At 36.4% G+C, this 14,297-nt stretch overlaps 1 protein-coding gene across 7 annotated transcripts in view; it reads right to left on the bottom strand.

Annotated features, from left to right (window-relative positions):
- LOC125667154 (uncharacterized) overlaps positions 1–14,297 on the bottom strand; it is a 48,627-nt gene that overhangs the window by 12,924 nt on the left and 21,406 nt on the right. For 3 of the 7 annotated variants that reach the window (XM_056147872.1, XM_056147871.1, XM_056147866.1), the window contains exons 2-6: positions 12,094–13,316; positions 11,678–11,735; positions 9,882–9,930; positions 4,143–4,203; positions 71–225 (exon numbers count right to left, since the gene is read on the bottom strand). The gene's annotated coding sequence lies outside the window, so the exon portion shown is untranslated. The remainder of the gene's footprint in view (positions 1–70; positions 226–4,142; positions 4,204–9,881; positions 9,931–11,677; positions 11,736–12,093; positions 13,317–14,297) is intronic. The other 4 variants (XM_056147868.1, XM_056147867.1, XM_056147869.1 and 1 more) reach the window with 3 other exon arrangements.

Raw genomic sequence — 14,297 nt, 5'->3', positions numbered from 1 at the left:
ACACTATATCCCGAGTTTGTAATTGTCTGTGAAAATCAACAGCAACAGCTAGTTGCCCCGCTCGACTTACTGTTAATAATGCAGTCACAGACAAAGACGTGTCTCTCACTGTTACCGTGAATTGTCACACTGCCACATTTGAAAGATGTACACCTGGTCGTGGTGAAATCTGACAATGGATGTCCAGAAATGGTGGACGTTGCTGGCTAATTGGCCTCACAAATTCTGCAAAACATTTTGCAATATCTGTATATCAACCATGAAAATTCCTTCAGCCATTAGGACTGGGGTTCTTCGTTTACTTTTGCAGTTTCCTTTAGACACATCTACGTCACCTTTAAATGCAGAACTTTCTCCGTGTGATTCTTGAATTTCTTCGTTGCATGTACTAGGCCGAGGCTTCTACTTTTTACTACTGATAAATTCAAAGTGTTTTAACCCTCATTTTACCACCATCTTGATTGCTTTCAAATGCTGTTCTGACCGAGACTGAAAAATATTTATTCAAACTTCCGATCCCGATTACAAAATTTTTTACAGGATGCCCAATTTTTTTCCACTCACCAAAATGCGACTTAATTATAATCTATAGTCGCAAAATCGATTTTCTAGTCGCAAATGCGACCGTTTTACTCACAACTTGGAGCACTGAAATATTTTAACCCTATTGTGGCCCCATCCTACTGCTGGGTGGGTGGGTGGGTGGGGGGTGGCATGATTTTAACAAACATAAATCTGCATTATGTCAGGAAGCTTTCATGTAAATTTCCACTTTTCTGGCCCAGTAGTTCTTGAGAAGAAGATTTTTAAAGATTTCCCCTTAAGTTATATTTATGTGTAAAACTTTGATCCCCTATTGTGGTCCCATCCTACCCCCAGGCCCATGGTTTTGTTAACCTTGAATCTGCACTATGTCAGGAAGCTTTCACGTAAATCTCAGCTTTTCTGGCCAAGTGGTTATTGAGAAAATCTTTAAAGATTATCCCTATATATTTGTATGCAAAATTTTGATACCCTATTGTGGTCCCATCCTACCCCCGGGGAGCCATCATTTTAACAAACCTGAATCTGCACTATGTCAGGAAGATGTCATGTAAATCTGTACTTTTCTATCCTAGTGGTTCTGGAGAAGATTTTCAAAGATTTTACCTATATATTTGTATGTAAAACTTTGATCCCCTATTATGGCCCCATCCTACCACCAGTAGCCATGATTTTATCAAACTTTAATCTGTACTATGTCATGAAGCTTTCATGTAAATTGCAGCTCTTCTGGCCCCGTGGTATTTGAGAAGAAGATTTTTAAGTGACCCCCATCCTATTTTTGCATTTATGTGATTATCTCCGATTTGAATTGGGCGAGACCCTTCAATTGACCAAAGTTGAAAGTCCTTCAACCAAGGATACTTTTGGCCAAGTTTGGTTATAATTGGTCCTGTGGTTCTGGAGAAGAAGTGGAAAATGTAAAACTTTTACAAACAGACGGACAAACAGACAATGGACTACAGGTGATCAGATTAATTGATTGAATATTGTTTAACGTTCCTCTCGAAAATATTTCACTCATATAAAGATGTCACCACTGCTGGTGAAGGGCTGCAAAATTTTAGGCCTATGCTTGGCGCTAATGGTCTTTGAGCAGGGAGGGATCTTTATTGTGTCACATTTGCTGTGACACGAGACCTCAGTTTTTGTGGTCTTATCCGAAGGGCTTCCCTATTTAGTCGCCTCTTACGACAAGCAAGTGGGTGCCAAGGACCTATTCTAACCTGGATCACCACGGGATTCAGGTGATCAGAAAAGCTCACTTGGCAATCAGAAAAACTCACTTGAGCTTTGATCTCATGCGAGCTAAAACTATTGTCAAGGGCAGTAACTCCTATCCTGGTATTTCTTTTACTGCATGCCTATTATACAAGGTTTCCCCATTATCCACAATTAATTTTTACATATTTATTAATTAGCAGTTTGTTTTTTAAACTGTTGACATTTAAAATTTGTCATTTTCACAAGTTTTTATCTATTTTGATTATTCTGTATAACAAAAAAGTGTGATTTTCTTGTGTTAACATATATTTCTGTTTTAGTATCTGACATCTTTAAAACGGTGGCAGCATGAACATTTTCTTTGATTATTAAATAAATTTGAATACATGTATATTGAGTGGAAATAAATACATTTTTTCCTAATTTCAACCATTAATATTGATAAGTCACATGAGGATCGACCCTCGTTAACATTTGTATTCTTTTGTTATTTTTTTTAGCAGTCTGACCAGCTGATTGGTAAAACAAGAGGCCCATGGACCACATCTCTCACCTGAGTCACCTTGGCCCTACCGCTTTTCAGGTGTTGGAATTTTTAAAAGATATTTTAATCAATGTTTATTCCGATGAAAATTTTTTGACCCCCCCCCCCCCCTATCTATAGTATCTATATACTAAAGTATGAAAGCCCTAGCTTAAATAGTTCAAGAAATATTTCTAAAGATTTTTCCATCTACAGAGCTGCCAACATTATGAAATAGAAAATAATAAGGCGGGGGTCAGGGGGCAGCTTGGGCTCCCTTCTGCTGGAGATCTTTTATGAATAAATATGTAACCTGAGCAATTTTAGGCATACTTCAAATCCAAATTTAATGAATTTAGACTGTATACTAATTGTTATGCATTTTACAAATGCAAAAGATTAAATACATCTTTTATTGATTTTACTTTCTAAACCTTGACGTATAAAAAATATTGTTACATTAGTATATTATGTAATTTTACAGTTACTGTGTCAGTTATTCTGGCAAGTGTTTTAATGTCATTTTCCCCGTCGTGAGAAATGTTGAAGTTTATCAAACAGATTGTACGCTTATCATACAAACTCCCCCTTTCTGACTTTGAAACGAATAGATGTTTACAGAGTACTTGTTTTCTTTGAATTTTTGGCTCTTCTTTGGGGGAGTACTGCTGTTATTTCCATCAACACATGTCTTACGTTTAGTAGCAGCTGCCATAATGTTTATTTCAAAGCATTAAAATGATCGAGATTCTGTATATATATATATAGACTATGCAAACAAACGTAGTAATGACTATGGCTTGTTTATTATAAAAGTAAAAACTAATGACAGACAGCTCTAAAACTTTCGAAATGTGAAATAGGCGAAAATCGAAAGATATATAGTGAAATCGCAAGACGCATTTTCGGTCCTAAAATCGTAAGCCTTACACCAAAATCGTGAGGGTTGGCAGCTCTGTATCTAACAGCATGTAAAACTTTGATGCCCTATTTTGGCCTCACCCTACCCCTGGAGCCTATGAATTGCACAAACTTGGACCTACTCTATGTAAAGAAGCTGTCATGTAAATTTCCACTTTTCTGGCCCTAGGGATTTTGAAAAGAAGCTTTTTAAAGAGTGTCCCTTTTTCACTCGTACATAAAACTTTGATCCCCTATCGTGCCCCCCCACCCCCCTAAAAAAATTGAATCTACCATGTCTGAAAGCTTTCATGTAAATTTGAATTTTGTCCCATTAATCCTTAAGAAATAAGGAAAAGGTCAGAAGATTTTTAAAGATTTTCCCCAAATATTCCCATGTAAAACTTTGACCCTATTGTGGACCCAACCTATACCCGGGTGCGGTGGAGTGGTAGGGGGGGGGGGGGGGGGGGGCATGATTTTAACAAACTTAAATCTACATGATGTCAGAAAGCAGCAATATCAATTTGAACTTTCCTGGCTCAGTGGATCTTGAGAAGGAAATTTTTAAATAACACCACCCTATTTTGCATTTTTTAAAGGTTATACATGGCCCTTCATTTGAATAAACTTAAATCCCCTTCATCCATGAATGATTTGTACCAAGTTTTATTGAAATTGGTCCAGTGGTTCTGGAAAAGAAGATGAAAATGGGAAACGTTTACGGACAGACCGACCGACAGACAATAAGTGATCAGAATAGCTCAGGTGAGCTAAAAATAAGTTCACTTATTCAATTATTTCTCAAAGTGAAAATGATGTAATCTACTGCATAATCCGTTATTTCAAGGTAACAATGAGTTGCAGACAGACAGACAGAAAACAGTTTCATTGACATCAAAATACACAGACACAATTCTGTGTAGATGTATGTGTATATAGGAACCATTACCTTTTTAACATCACCTTTCTTTCCTCAGTAATGCAGGACCTCATGGGAGTCCAGTGTGAACCTAAAAACATCAAGTGGTAACATTTATTTGAATATCACCATGGTGATCAATTCACTTTGATCTGAAACATTTTCTCAGAAAACAAAACCTTGACCAACCCCACTGCTAATCATGTACTCCATTGAAATTCAAACTTCAAATTAACAAGAGGACCATGGGCATTAACAGTAACCTGAGTATCACACATGTATAACAGGGCTCGAAATACTCGCAAAATGCGAGTACAATTGAAAAATAGCGAGTAAAAATAGTGGACACTCGAAAATCTTAGATAGTGGTGATTTACAAACCATGATCGTATCATATCCGTTTTATACGAGGATGAGCTATTTGCTTTTATTAAACTTGCCCTCAGAATCATACAAACGCTTACAGGAACGACGGATTTCAACAATCGTTTCTATCCGGATTTTTCTTTTATGATTTTTTAAGAAACTCAGAGTCAAACAAATGCTTTAGAGGTCGGACATCGCATTGTGATGAAAAGATAGACATGTGCCACGAGTCCTGTTCACTTATAGGTGTGATTAAATTGAATTCCAACTATGAATTTCTTGTTATTCATTTATCAAAAAAATCGGAGTTTATGTTTTATCAAGTCTTCCGTTGGTCATTTTTATCAGAATATCCTATCTACAATAATTTATTGTCATATTGAGGTCGGGTTGTAGTGATGACACGAGTGCACTGCTCACCGCATAGACGATTAGGGCTGTTCCAGAAATGATCAAATGGGGGGGTCGGGCGGCAACTGATATTTTTTTGTGTGAGTGGTCGTATTTTTTCAGATTTTATTTGGTCCGTGGTTGGACTGTTAAAAAAATATTTATTATGGGTAGTGGGTAGTTTCTATTGTTTTATTTTGTACCACGTGGGTGTTGAGTTTTCAGAATGTTTTTATTGTCGCTCTTGTCGTGTTGGTTACAAAACGTCGGAGGGAAAATTGAAAACGTGCTTTCGAAATGCTGCTTGCAGCTTTCGAAATCGGAAGTAACATAGAACTATTCGAGTTGTCGCTCTTTGCAGCGCATAACTTTCCATTACGGCACTCTTCAAATTAGAGGCGCGTTTAGTAGGGTCCCTTGGGACGTGATCGCGGCGAACTCTGTTCTGTAGATTATTAGTTTACAGTACATCGATTTTGGGAATATTTTGAAACCAATAGGTAATCCGTTTTCTAATAAAAATAGGTAAATCTTAGTTGATTTATACGAGGGTACCGATGCGTTATATTTATCAGTCAGTGTGATGGTGATATAGAGGCCTCCGGGCGCGGGCTCCATTAGAAGACGAACGATTCGTGGAAAAACATATCCATACCCATTTCATGATAATAGCATCGCTTGGACTCCCAATCTTTCCAACATTCCTGCCATAGATGCCTTTGATTGTTGATGTGACATCGTTTCTTCAGAACTACTGTGATACAATGTCGCACAGGCATTACCGCGTCATTGACTAATATGTTGACGGTGCTACCGTTTGAGCGAGGGCAGATTCATATATGTACATATTTTGTAATGTTCATGCTTTGATCAGGTTCAATTTAAACAATATCTATTTGCAAAATACTCATTACATGAATATTCTCCCAGGGTTTTATATTAAAAATCATTAAAACATGTATACATGAATGTGATTTAAATATTTTTATGCTATATATATACATTTTATTTCTGCTGCCTTCACTGTGACTTGCTTAAACTTTGATGCACGACCTGTTTTGAACTGTATGTTCTCAGCCTCTACTTCCTTTTTTCTACTCTCAATCTTTTCAAGTTACTAATTGTATAATAAAGCTTTTCAAGTTTGTAAAACTATGTTTAAACTGTCTTTGAACACTAAACGCATTTCAATATGTCATGAAAATTTTAAAATAAATCGATAAATTCGACTATTTGGCATGTATATGCCCCCCACCCCCTTGCGAACCTATCTAATTAGAAAAATAAAAAGAGAAAATTAGAACAAGAGTTTTATAATATTGTACATAATCCTAGTTGTAACACAATGAAGAAATATTTCAGCATTCACATATAGTCATTGAATAAAATTGCAACATCTTTGATTTCAGCCCCTCTCCTGGAATGCTGTTGTAGTGATGATACATTAATTAAGATCAATTTACAAAACTAGAATTAAGGATTTTTCAGTCGTTAATTTATTTAGCAAGTGGCCTGGGGTTGGTTATCATGAGGGGGGGGGGGGGGGGGGGGGGGGGGGAGTTCATCGTGGTTTGCATTACCGGACATGTTAAAAGGAAATGGATTGAAGCACTTGTTATTTTTAGTCGCGGGAAAAAAAACTCAAAGATTTAAAAAAAATGTCTTCAATCCGATCGATTTTTTGTAATTTTTTAAATAGCACTAATTCAGTACCTGTGATCCCTCACATATTCTAACAATTTTTAAGAAGTTAGTCCCCCCCCCCCCCTTTTTTTTGTTCTTGTTAGAATAATAAATTCCTATTGAGAATTTAGTACTTTAATCGATTACATATGCCTAATGTTCACGTAATAATAATGTCCCGGTAGTATGACTTTTAACAAGTACGTATTTAGATCCGCCACTGTCTGCCTTATTATGACATACGTCAAAACGTAGACATGACGTCACACATCATCTTAGCCTGCCTTTCATAAACATTGCACTCCGTTAAACATTTCGCCTAATGGTGCACTAAATTTTGGAGCTAGGAGGTCACAAGATTAGGATGATATTCCGCTTAAGTTCACAATCGTATTCCAAGGTGTAACTTGGCGAGATCTCAGCCATTTTTGACAAGGGACTTCTGGGATTGGCATAAAAAAATATTCCTTTTTAGAGGTTGAGATTTAGCTCAGATTATTTCCCACGCTTTAGTCATTAGAGCTCGCAGTACGAGTCTGCGCTTGCTACTAGAATGTTTGTCCCGAAAACATCACGAGATTTGTACTATTTTCATTTTTAAAAATAATTTTGTAGTGGGTCTGGTTAGGTTTTTTTTTTTTTAATTAGATGGGTCATTGTAAAATGAGTTATATTAATTTGATGGGTCATGGGGCAATTTTTTATTTTTTTGATGGGTGCTTGGTATATACAAAAGGTGCTTATTTTAGCTTGTAATTTTTCATTTTAGCCTGTAGATTTTTTACCCACAAAATTAGCCTGTGGTAGAAAACGTTAATTTCGACCCCTGGTATATAGGAAAGTGTTGTCTGTTGATGAGTGATTCTTTTAAACACGAAGAACCGAATCAGTTTCAGATTTTGTGATCAATTATTACATATATCTGTTTGTACGCAATTTTTGTCACAAGTATGATTTTTTATTCTCTTCTTATTGCAAAGTTGTCCACTAGATACAAAGTGGGAGGGACGGACAGAAGATAGATGTGTAGACAGACAGACACGGTGATTCTTACATCTAAACCTAATCTACAGGGGCTAATTCTGTGAACTTTATTTTTTTATTATATATTCAGAGGTAAAAAACAGATTTTCAAGAATACAACGTGTTGTTTTCACTACCATTGTTTGCTTTCTAGGTTTTATTGTACAAGAACTTTATGGAAGAAGTGAGAGGAGTTGACATAAAATAACGTAAACAAGTTAACTTAAAATAAGGGTATCATGCGGTATCATTAAAAATAACCTGTTTGAGTTATTAACAGTGTCACACCGTATTTGATGAAGAACAGGAGCAAAGAGAGGTAACTCATTGTGACAAAAAGATAACTTGCATGCATTATTTTTTTACCTTCTAATAACGTGTTTGCATTATGGCCATGACTGTTTGTCAAATACTCTTGAGAAGTAAGAGTTACTGGTTTTTCAGATATGACCTTAAAAATGGAGGTTCCATGTCAAGACAGACATTGACATGTTAAATAACCCTTATTGCCACAGTCCTGAGCACTAAGTATAGGTCTAGACATGTTAAATAACCCTCACTGCCACAGTCCTGAGCACTAAGTATAGGTCTAGACATGTTAAATAACCCTCACTGCCACAGTCCTGAGCACTAAGTATAGATGTAGACATGTTAAATAACCCTCACTGCCATAGTCCTGAGGACTAAGTATAGGTCTAGACATGTTAAATAACCCTCACTGCCATAGTCCTGAGCACTAAGTATAGGTCTAGACATGTTAAATAACTCTCACTGCCACAGTCCTGAGAACTAAGTATATGTCTAGACATGTTAAATAACCCTCACTGCCACAGTCCTGAGCACCAAGTATAGGTCTAGACATGTTAAATAACCCTCACTGCCACAGTTCTGAGCACTAAGTATAGGTCTAGACATGTTAAATAACCCTCACTGCCACAGTCCTGAGCACTAAGTATAGATGTAGACATGTTAAATAACCCTCACTGCCATAGTCCTGAGGACTAAGTATAGGTCTAGACATGTTAAATAACCCTCACTGCCATAGTCCTGAGCACTAAGTATAGGTCTAGACATGTTAAATAACTCTCACTGCCACAGTCCTGAGAACTAAGTATATGTCTAGACATGTTAAATAACCCTCACTGCCACAGTCCTGAGCACCAAGTATAGGTCTAGACATGTTAAATAACCCTCACTGCCACAGTTCTGAGCACTAAGTATAGGTCTAGACATGTTAAAGAACCCTCACTGCCACAGTCCTGAGAACTAAGTATAGGTCTAGACATGTTAAATAACCCTCACTGCCACAGTCCTGAGCACTAAGTATATGTCTAGACATGTTAAAGAACCCTCACTGCCACAGTCCTGAGAACTAAGTATAGGTCTAGACATGTTAAATAACCCTCACTGCCACAGTCCTGAGAACTAAGTATAGGTCTAAATTTGTGGTCCTTCATTTACAGCTGATGATGACTTAGTATGAATGAGAATTTCTTGAAGCGATCTAAAGCAAACAAACAAAACAAAACAGTATCATTATCTGACAAGTTTGATTGTTTGATCCTTTTAATGAAATAATGCATCACAGGGGTGCAGGAGTCCTGAAATTTACAATGTCTGCCCCCCCCCCCCCCCCCCCCGTCCCAAGAATGCTTCATACAAACTTTGGAATTTTTGACAGATGACACACGACGATACACGGAGAACAATAGCAATAGGTCACCCGAGTGACTCAGGTGACCTAAAATAGCCAATATTATCAAGTTGTGAATAGACATCGATATCCTTCTTTAAACACTCCATGTCATTCATATCCAGAGTTAAGGCCAATTCCACTTAATTGATAGATTATCATCCCCGCCCGCCCCTCTAAAATTGGCCTGCCCCGATTTTTTTAATTTTGCAAAACTTGCGATTTCCTGAAAATTTTTATGTCCAACTCAGGTATTTACACTTCTTCTTTACATTTTTGGTATAGCAACGTGAAAAGCAACATGAAGAATATGGTTTCTTGCATTCTTACAGGCGTAAATCTTGAAGTTTGGTATCTTATTGTGTTTTGAATTAAGCTTAACCTGGAATTCGTCTGTGAAATAAGCATAGATTGATATCCATCTGGCATTAAATGAAGCAATTCTGTTGACAAAAACTCGTTTGTCATTAATATTTTTCTCAGAAAATAAAAAATTAAATCCTCCCACCCTCCCCATACTTTTTGGTGACCCTGGATGATAATCTACTAATTAAGTTGAATTGGCCTAAAAATACAGGTAAATTATCCATGTAATAAAGAAACTCTTATAATACCACTCTGCTTTTATCTTCCTTTTCTCTTTCACACAGCTGTCCTGGGATTCTGTCAAAAGTAATCTAAGTTGTTAATAATTCTATGATTCTACTATAGATTGTACAATTATAACTTCAGATAAATTTGAATTATTGTGAGTATACATACAATGTTTGTTTGAGTCAATGTGGAGTGCTATACAATGAAATTTCCTAATGCCAAGGGACATGACTCTACCAAAATATTTTTACTTGACCTAAATATTTAACAAACTTGACCTGTGTCATTTTGTGATACATTGATATCCTGACCATTAATTCAAAATGGCCGCGTATGACTGAGACAACCAAAGACTGAAGAGTCTAACAAGAGAGGTTACAGATAGCGACTGTTTTTTCACCAAACATCCACAATTAGAGGTAATTTGGGTAGGATCTTAAAACGGAGGTCATGGTAGGCGTTAGTACGATAAAGAACCCTCACTACTATGACCTTAAAACGGAGGTCAAGGTAGGCGTTAGTACGATAAAGAACCCTCACTATCATGACCTTAAATTGATGAGGTTTCAATAGGAGAAAAACATTCTTGAATGGGGACACAAAATAATCTATGATCTTAAATATCTCATCTTATTTTCATTATTTCCAACTTATCTAACCTCTTTAAGAGGATAGGGAGTATTGAACAAATTTCCCTTAACACCATAATCTTTCCATGAGGGAAGATTAAAAATATCATTTTGAATTTTTAACTGATATTGGCCTTGTGATTAGTAAACAAATTAGAAGATGGGAATAGTTAACAGAAGACAGGTAGGACAAAATTTGATCAGGAAAACTCGGATGTAAGCTTAAACCTATACTGAGATCATAACAAGAGGACCACAGGCCTTATCCGTCACCTGAGTAATAGTGAAAAAGTATCACTACTCCAAAACCTATGAAATCTAGACAAACAAATTGACTGTTCTGAATATCTGCGCTAAGTTCTAATGGTCAGCAACAGTATAAAACAAGAAGTGAAAAATTACCATTTTTGTACATCCTTTTCTGCTATTCCTATGTATGCATTTAGATTTTATACAGTATCAGCAAACTTACTGATAAATACTGTATACTAAGTTTGGCCCCACCCTGGGGTCAGAACATCTACCCTGGGAATCATGATATCTACAATTTTTGGTAAAGGACTACCTGCTCTTTCTAAATATCCATTTAGTCTCAAGTTAGTATCAATAACACTAAAGAAGATGTTATTTAAGCGTTTTACACATAAACACTACATAGTAAGTTTGGCCCCACCCTGAGGTCAAAATGACTACGATGCTCTGGGGACTATGAAGTTACCATTTTGGTAAAGGCCTTCCTGCTCTACATCACTATGCATTTAGTTTTTCTTACACGTGTGCGGTTGTAGAGAAGAAGATTTTTGAGAATTGGTCAATTTTGGGCAGATTTTGCCCTGCCCCTAGGGCCCTGGAGTCCTGAAATTTACAATTTATGCCTCCCCCCTGTCCCAAAGATGCTTCATGCCAAATATGAAAAGAATTGGACCGGTATTTATCAAGAAGAAGTTAAATATGTCCAATTGTTCATGTACGACCGACGAAAAGCAATTGCAATAGGTCACCTGAGTTGACCTAAAAACTCAGCTATGAGTTTAAACATATTAAACCTGTTCTGAGATCATAAAAACTCAGCTGTGAGGTTAAATATGTTGAACCTTTCTTAGATCATAAAAACTCAGCTGTGAGTTTAAACAAGATGAACCTGTTCTGAGTTCATAATAATTTGATATCAATGTTACAACTGTTACCAGTGCCTGTTTTCTGTTCTTCTGTCTTTGTGATGCTGATATATCTAGCTGTTATCACCTGTGGAAACAAAAAATACACAGTTCATCATATACTAGCATGTGATACAGTTACTGTATTGAAATGTATTCAAGAGAAAGAGTTACAGTGCAACAGCAGTCTTTGAAAAGTCTCAGGAGTCTGATGCCCGGGGCCTGGTAAAGTTAGGAGCACGGATGTGAAACTTGCAAATTCATAAGTCCAGGCAGATAATTACTTTCATTAAACTTTTTTCTGTGATGTTTCTATTTTTGTCCGATACAATCAATTCAAATGAAAGATGGATACACCTGCCTGAAGTGCATGTGTTAAAACAATGTAAAGACTGCAATGGTTGACTGGGAAGAAAGCAAGAGGCCTGTGAGCCACAATCACTCACCTGAGTTACCTTGGCCCTGCTCTTGTTCAGCTGTTCTTTGTTTTTCTTGCCCCAAATGTTACAACATAACTGAAATACAAGGTTAAAGATCAACAATCATGGTATGAAACATAAGGTCTTGCCATAGTGACCATGCAATTGTTGAGAATATTTTCCTATATATATAATCTTATGCAAAACTTTGATCCCTATTGTGAATCCTAACTATCCACAGTGGCATGACTTTCGGGGTACTGATTTGATCAAACTTAAGTCTATACTACCTGGGTATCCTTGCATATCAACAAGGCAGTACTGCTTAAAGCCCTGTTGTTCTTGAGAAGAACGTTTTCAAAGATCTTTGTTATACATGCTCAAGTAAAACTCCTATCCCCTAAAATACCCCACCCTGCCCTTGGAGCATTTCTATTCAGTTAGAAAATAAAAGAAACAAAACGCATGCATGGATGTTGATTTTTTTCTTGACAGATATCCCGTGTGGATCGGGGTTAGAATAGGTCCTAAGTACCTCCATGCTTGTCGTAAGAGGTGACTAAATGGGTCGCTCCATCAGATGAGACCGCAAAAAACTGAGGTCCCGTGTTGCAGAAGGTGTGGCACGATAAAGAACCCTCCCTGCTCAATGGCTATAAGCGCCGAGCATAGGCCTAAATTTTGCAGCCCTTCACCAGCAGTGGTGACGTCTCCATATGAGTGAAATATTCTCAAGTGGGACGTTAAACAATATTCAATCAATCAATCAATCGAAAAACTTGATGGTACCTTTGTCAGGAAGCCTTTATGTAAGTTTCAACTTTTCTGGCCCAGTGGTTCTTGAAAAGATTTTTAAATGACTCCACCCTATTTTTCGATTTTCTTGATTATCTTCACTTTGAAGGGATCATGACTCTTCCTTTGCACAACCTGATTCCCCAAGGATCATTTACATTTGTAGCAAGTTTGTGTACAGACGTACAGACAGACAGTGCACAAAAAGTGATCAGAATATCTCACTTGAGTTTCCAGCTCAGGTGAGCTAAAAACGTAAAACATTGATTTACAGATACACAGTTTGCTGATGACAAATAATAAAAACTCACTTAAGTCATCAGCTCTGCTGAGCTTTAAATTTTTCTAAAATCATAAATATAAGAATTTTAAAATGATACAGCTGTTTATACTACCACATGTAAATCCTTTCTTCTCCCTTTATGACGCCATGCACTACATCTAAGTATTATCACCTGTAGAAAAAACAAGAAATGATATAGAGAATTCATTGTCACCTGTAGAAAAAACAAGAAATGACATAGAAAATTCATCTTGCATACCAATCTATTTTGAATTGGTCGTATTCTCATGGTTCTTGTTCTGACAAAAAAATATACAGTCAACTCTCAATAAACCATCACATCTTGTTCGTTTGAATTTATGGCGTTATAACAAATTTAGCAATGAATTTACCTCCCACTTCCCTGGGGAGAAATCTAGAGTTACTGTTCTTGTATACGGAAGATAAATCTGTTTTGAATACAAGTTACAATACTTATGTTATCATGGTTATTATGAAAATGTAAAAATATCTGGTAATTTTGCTTTTTCAAATTGTCTAACATGATTAAAATAGTTTTATCAATAATATGGCTTGCTATAACAAATACAAAGTCTCGTGCTATTGGGGACAGCATTACTGAAAACATCACTGTAACTAATTGAGAAAATCATCTAACTTTATCACTAGTGATCAGAATCGGTGAGAATTCCCACAATCAATGATTGCTTTACTGATATAATCGGACATAGAGAAATTCTATAATAAACATGATCATGTCATCTAACTACTTAAAAGTGTAAATAAATATTTTCCACGTTTATATTTGTAATTTCTACTGGTGAGAGAGTGTAAATGAATATTTTCCTTGTGGATTTGTTATTCTTTTACTATCTTATAATAACCTGTAATTCCATATATATAATTCAATGCTATTTTTTGAAGGGTTTTAACATGCCAAAAACAGATATAATCGTTTGCTTCAGTTATACCCCATTATATAGTGAAACAGACATTAACTTAATGAAGAGAAATAGATCTTTTCACCCTACAATAACAGACTAGGGGCGTAACATTAGGCGAAGTTTCGATACATATGTTTGATTCAAATGACCAATGTTTTATTTCAATAAAAAAAGTGTAACCGCGGTAACTAATCAGTTTTTATTCAGTA

This window comes from Ostrea edulis, chromosome 8 (assembly GCF_947568905.1).
Source record: "Ostrea edulis chromosome 8, xbOstEdul1.1, whole genome shotgun sequence".
Classification (NCBI taxonomy): Eukaryota; Metazoa; Mollusca; class Bivalvia; order Ostreida; family Ostreidae; genus Ostrea; species Ostrea edulis.
This window is presented reverse-complemented; position numbering and strand designations above follow the sequence as displayed.